Here is a 4,692-nt window from a genome sequence, read left to right as displayed (position 1 = left end):
ATGATATCTCCATATTTCTGTAAAAAAAAAAAGAAAAGAAAAAAAAAGAAAAGAAGTGTTTCTGATTTTATGACTTGATTGTTTCATTTACCATCATCCAAATTTGGTATTTTATGAATCATCACAAAATCAGTTCTTGTGCTGGTAGATGCAAATCGACAACCAATAAAAAATCACGACGATAAATTGACACGGTGATAAACATCTGATAAATTATTAGAACATGTCAGTTACAAATGTCATCTCAAAAATCTCTTCTATCACAACTAAACATAGATGTTATCTGAAGGTAATGTTTAAATTTGAATCTAACTTTTTTTGAGATCACATCAGTCCTCCTCTGTCCTGTACTGTTTGTGTTTTCATTTACCTTATGTTTATAATTTGCTGTACTAATGTCACCTTGAGGGTCTTCAAAGGTGCATGTAAATAAAATGTATTATTATTAATATTATTATTATTATTATAAACATGCATAAAGACAGTTAAGTTTTCAGACAGTAGTCATCTTCTTTAATATTGATTCTAAATTTAAAACGTTTTCATGTACAGGCTTTTCAATTTGTTTTGACTCAAATATTTAATGGGAAATTAATCAACTAATTATTAGATATTTCCATTATTATTTGTCTGCCCATTACCTCAGACAGACGATGTAAGAAAATGGTTTTGATAAAGTTTCACGTCCTTTGTAGAGAGCAGCAGATAGAAAAGGCAGAAATTTGTCTCCAGTATATGTTTTATTATTGAATGACCTGCTCACCAGGTCAGACCAGTGGGGGGTTTTGGAGCACCAGAGGGAGTGTTCGCCCAGAGCGCCAAACAGGCTAGGACCACTTCTGGATCAGACTGTGAAGTCTCGACTAGTGATCACACTTAAATTTAATTAGATCACAAATTTGGGACAAAAATGAAGTAAAAAAGTCACAGAAGTTTCATTGTGAAATCGAAACTTCCTCATTCACACAGCTACGTCTTGGGGGGGGGGGCAGCCTCCACCTTTTTTGGGGTGGAACATTCTGAAAACTTTCGTTTTCATTCGGATGGGCGTTTTGCTGCAAAACGGTTAAACCGGTGAGTAACTCAACCGACGATGAAATACTTTAAGATCTTGTGATAATCTACTGCTGAGCTGCTCATTAAACCAGGCGAAGCTTCAGTGTTGATATTACTGACTGATCATCAATCACTAATCAGTGATCAAATACTGTTAGGTGAGTCAGATTTATATCGACATAATGACATCACGGCAATTTGTCTGACGGACCTGGAAACAGCTTCCTGATCCCTCAGACTGCACACACAGCGTCATCTTCAAATAACTCGGTCAAAGTACGCAGAGTGTTTGAAACGGAAATACAGAAAAAAGCCCGAGAACAACGACGCGATTTGTACAGTTTAATGTGGAATTTGATCCTCTGATTGTCAGTTTGTGTTAAAATGAGACATCTCCGGTTTCTTTTCTGCAACACTAAGAATTTTTTTTTTTTTAAATGTGAAATGATCAAAAATGCAAATGGTAAATGCAGCATTTTTGATTTCAAATGTGAAACACAACCAGGAAGAAAAACGTACATAACAGAAAGTTACATTTACATGGTTTTGTCTTATTATCAATAAAGGCCCCAAAAGTCTTTGTATGTTATACTGTGGATGTGTTATAGATCATACATTCTTATATATTTTATTTCAATGAAATATTTATTTATCTGACTTGTTGCCATTTAGGCCACGATATATGCTTTAGCAAAAAGGAAAGTTTGAAGCCTAATCTTAAAAGTAGAGATAGTGTCTGTCTCCTGAATCCAAACTGGAAGCTGGTTCCACAGAAGAGGGGCCTGAAAACTGAAGGCTCTGCCTCCCATTCTACTTTTAAATACTCTAGGAACAACAAGTAGGCCTGCAGTGTGAGAGCGAAGTGCTCTAATAGGGTGATATGGTACTACAAGGTCATTAAGATAAGATGGGGCCTGATTATTGATAATACATTAAAATAATAACATGTACAGTGAAAGAACTTACAGCCAGAATTTATGCTAAAATTATTATTTACTTTTTTAACTTAGTTAAGGTGCAAAATAGATAGAAAACATAGCAGCCGTACACTCACAGTTACTTACCACCTTTATTTTTCTTTCATAACAGGTACCAACTGAGGTACTAATGTGTTGTTGGCCCATGTGAAACCTAAAGTCTCTATAGGGTCTGGTTTATCTGTTGGAACATGTCATAAATGTCCACATTCTCCTAATTAATTCTTGACAACTTCAAAATGTTTATTTGTTCTAACTGCACTCAGTTTCTACTTCTGGACATGAGCCAGTCACACCTGAATATCTGGAACATGTTCAAACAGTTCCTAGGTGCAGATGTTTTTGCAGGTCTGAATAAAACAGTTCCAAGCAGAAACTCTATCTCACTGAGAGGTGAAGGTTATAGTCACACCACAGGTCAAAGGTTAGTGGAGTGTTAACGTCTTCATAAAGGTATACCTGTTGAAAAGACTCACCTTTTAGCATATCCCAGCACACCCACTCACTTCACCAGGTGCACCTTGTTTAGTTCTCTCACCTTCAATTGGGTGTGGTGCTTGTCCTTAATTGCACTCACCTGTCACACAGTATATAAGGACTGCATCCACTTTTGGCTCACTCTTTCTTCACTCCCACACGGGGCGGCAGCAGAGGTGAGGTTCTGTTTGGGTTTTTATTTTGTGTTGTTTAAGGTAATGAGTAACTTAAATCTCTGTTTTCTTTCAGCATTGGCAGTCCATGTGTGTCTTCCTTCTTTGCTTTATTGAATAGAGAATAAAAGGAGAACCCTGTGAATGATTAGATGACTGCTTATTCTCATTCTGATCGGATGAGCCCATGATGCTGATTATTTAAACCCTGAGCCTTCCTTCCTTCACAACATGGTCCTCCGAGCCGGAGCAGTGTTAGCGTCATGGATTCACAGCAGCCATTGACTGAAGGTTTGAGACATTCCAGTCGTGATAGTCGACCTCCTGCCTACCTGCAGCAGTATGACGTTCAGTATCCTGGGAGTAGAAGAGCTACATGTGAGACAGAGAGTCAAACCGAATGCCAACACAGTGACAAAGACACACATGGGCTGCAGAATCCTGTCGGAGAATCAGAAAGTCAACCAGAGAAACGTCCTGCCCCTTTACCTACCAACCAAGATGAGGTTATGAGAGAACTCCTGACGACGATGAGGGAGATTAGGCAATTTATGTGTCAATCATCTCCTTCCCATTCTCGTAGCTCCAGATCTTCAATTCGCACTGTCTCGTCTGATGGAATCAAATCTTCTGTATGCAGTTTACGAGCCAGTCCTCAAACACATCAACAACATGAGCAGTTCCCAGTGATTGATACAGCAACCGGTCAATCACCCTTTCAGCCCCCACAGATTAGCCGTCAGTCTGGTTTAGTTCCGGCTGCCAGCCCTCCTTTACCCAATTCAACAATATTAGATGCTGCAGTCCCTTCAAGCGGTTTGCCTAGACCAGTCCTTGCTACACAAGATGAAACTCCCTTTGATTTCCTGGCCTTATCACGGCAGGATCCCCACCAGATCTCATGTGTTCAACCTGCTGTTTCTTTAGCTGAAGACCCTGTTCAACCTCTCATTTGCATATCTGACCACAATCATCACCCTTCTCTAGAGCAACAACCAGCTACATCCAATGCCTTACATGAACAGAAACCTTTGGTACCTGTTACTGCTAGGTCGGGTCACTCCTCTAGCACGAGAACACATGTATATAAACTTGAAGGTCCTTCGTTTCCAGACCTTAGTAGAGAAGACGAAATGCAATACAGGATGCTACGGATGGCCCTTACAAACCTTCTTGATCCTCATGAGACAGAGCACTTCAAATACCATGTCCTTCTTGATCACCTCAAAGTAGACCAAGCCAAACGATTAGCTCTTGCCTTTTCCTACGCTCCTGACCCATACACTCAAGCCATCAAAGCCCTTGATGAGCGTTATGGGCAACCAAGACAGCTGGCGTTGAAAGAGCTAAAGAATATACTGGAAATGCCTCCTATCAGAGCAGGTGATGGTCAGAGTCTTGATAACTTTGCTCTTCGTGTACAGGCCTTAGTTGGTTTGCTTAGCACTATGGGAGATCAAGGACGTGCAGAACTAGATTGTGGCTCCCATGTTGATCGCTTGTTAGCGAAGCTGCCTGCAGAGCATTTCAGTCGCTTCAAACGGCACGTTTACAGGGAACAGGGAGAAATGACGTATACCTTGCCTTTGTTCTCATCCTGGTTGCAAATGGAGTGCAAGTGTCAACCAAGAAAGGACAGTGCTGTTTCATCCTTCAACCAGCCACGACCTGCCCGTAAGTACACCTCTCCACTTACAACAATATTACATGGGGCAAATACATCTGATGATCCTGTACAAGCAGCACAACCGATCATAACAACTAAGGCAACATGTGCATACTGCTGCTCACCTGAACACCACATTAGTAAGTGTCCTGAGTTCATTCAGAAGACAAAGGATGAGAAAATAAACTGGATAAAAGCAAACAAACGGTGTTGGCGTTGTGCTAGAACTCATCAGGCTGCAAAGTGTGACCTGAGGAAAGCATGTGCCACCTGCATGGGACGACATCTACAGATCCTATGTGATGTAAATAAGAGATCTAAAACTGAAACCAATCCTGTAGTG

The sequence above is a fragment of the Oreochromis niloticus genome, linkage group LG12 (assembly GCF_001858045.2).
Source record: "Oreochromis niloticus isolate F11D_XX linkage group LG12, O_niloticus_UMD_NMBU, whole genome shotgun sequence".
Taxonomy (NCBI): domain Eukaryota; kingdom Metazoa; phylum Chordata; class Actinopteri; order Cichliformes; family Cichlidae; genus Oreochromis; species Oreochromis niloticus.
Note: the sequence above shows the minus strand (reverse complement) of the source record.